Below are 2,142 nucleotides of genomic sequence, written 5' to 3' on the forward strand. Positions count from 1 at the left end.
GAAATGCCATATGACACAGCTATTCCATTGCTTGGAATATACTCCAAGAAAATGAGAACTGAGGATAAAACAGAGACATGTACACACATGTTCATAGCAGGGTTATTCACAATTACAAGAACATGGAAACAGCCCAGATGTTCAACTACAAAATAATGTATTGAGAAATTATGGTATATTTATACAATGGAAAACTACACAGCAAGCAGGAGCAATGATTTGGTAAATTACTACCTAACTTGGGAGGAACTGGAGAGCATTATGCTGAGTGAACTAACTCAATCCCACAAAGACAAATACTGTGTAAAACCATTATTGTAGAATGAATGTGAAGACCCAAGGGTGGAAATGGAAGCAGAGGGGTGAGGATAGTGGGTGGGGGGGTATTCATCATAGGGTTGCACAATTTGATGGGTGGGTGGGTGAAGGAAATGAAAAGGATCTTATGTGAAAAACAATTTCTTCAAACTTTGAAAATAAATCAGTATAAATAAAAAATCTAATGTGCTCATGACACATGCCATAATAGTTTAAACTGTAACAGATGAATGTCAAAGTTAGCAATAAATAAGGAAGACTGAAGAATTAATGTCTTTCAAATAACTGCAATTTTGGAACAGCAGCCCCAAGTGTGTCAAGTGGCTCTCGACTTTTGAGAGTGCTTCCTTCAAATATGCCAAACAGTTCTGGACTTGTAGAATACAGCCACCAAACGTTCCCAATCCCTGTGTGGACTTTTGAAAACACAGCCACCACCTGGGCCTCAGCATTACTCCCTTTAAGTAAATCTTCTCAAAGGATGCCTCCAATGCTAATGTTAGACATTCCTGCAAGAATGATACCTCAGGCCCCTGGACCCAAATTCCCTTTAATCCAGTCTGGAATTCGACCTCACATGGGCTCCCTCCCCCAGCTCAGTACTTGAGCCAGCTCTTTATCCACTATCTCATGGTCCTTTTCTTCCAAGGGATCTATTATTATTATTATTATTATTATTCTGAAAGGCCTTTTCTAGCAGCTGGAAGGCAAGGTGTAGACAATGTTCCTAATTCAAGCAAAAGGCTGTCACTTGGAACAATAAGGTGATCAAGACTACCAGTTTCCTCCTATAGAAACTAGGGAAAGCATCAACATGTCTCCTCCAGTGGATGTTAGGGATGAGGTTGGACAGCCTGTAGAACCATGAGAAAGTCTTGAAAGGCCACCATTAGATGTTAGCGACCATTTTGGAAGACCTCCTGTAGATGTAAGAGAAAACCGTGTAAGTCCAAGTATAGATTATCTTGATTGAAGAGATCATTTTGGCTTTAAACCTAAAAAGCCCTGGGGGCATAGAGGAGATTTTGATGAGAAAGAGCATTATGGTTTACATGTCTTTGGTGGTTCAAAAGCTTATGTGAAGAAAGATGGTGATTTGGGCCTGGAAACTACAGAACTGATCCTAGAAGTAGTCCTTGGAAGAGAGGATTTGGACAAGAAGTTCACAGAGATTTTGATCACCATGGAAGACACTTGGAGAGGAAATCGTAGGGATGACAGATTTATATCTCTGCAGAGAAATTAATGGAAATCAACTTGAATGAGACACAACTCCAAATATCTGGGTCCCATCTCCCTATGCTCAAGTTTTGATAACGTTGAAGGTGTCACCTCTCAACGAAAAGGTGATAATATGCCTCAGGTTAATGGAAAAAACAAACAAAGACATATGCTCAGCCACCACCTTCATCAGTACAGAATGATTCTGAACTTTATGATAAACTGACTCTTCAAGTGAGATAAAAAAGGACAAGAGTGACACAGTTGCTAATATAGTGAACCAATGGTAGAAAGCACAGAAACTTAGGGGGCATAATCATCACTTAGCAGGTAAAAGATAAGCTTTGTAAAGTTGTCATCTCACGGTAATGGAATAATAACTGACTGGGCCATAGTTGTTCACTTTTGTCTGCCAGAACTAAGTTAATCTGATGTTCTTGTTGATCTTTTCTCTTAAAATGGAAAATATAACTGGCATTTATAGATATTGTTAACTATGAATGTTGTTGTTGTTGTTGCTGTTATGTGCCGTCGAGTCGCCTGCGACTCGTAGCGACCCTATGCACAACAGCCCTAAACTCTGCTCTGTCCTGTGCCAATCGC

At 39.9% G+C, this 2,142-nt stretch overlaps 1 pseudogene; it reads left to right on the forward strand.

Moving 5' to 3' along the window:
* Window positions 1–631: 631 nt before the first annotated feature.
* LOC102846621 lies at window positions 632–1,846 on the forward strand (annotated as a pseudogene).
* Window positions 1,847–2,142: the final 296 nt, after the last annotated feature.

Source organism: Elephantulus edwardii, unplaced genomic scaffold (genome assembly GCF_000299155.1).
Source record: "Elephantulus edwardii isolate Elephantulus edwardi_28Jun2011 unplaced genomic scaffold, EleEdw1.0 scaffold00276, whole genome shotgun sequence".
NCBI lineage: Eukaryota > Metazoa > Chordata > Mammalia > Macroscelidea > Macroscelididae > Elephantulus > Elephantulus edwardii.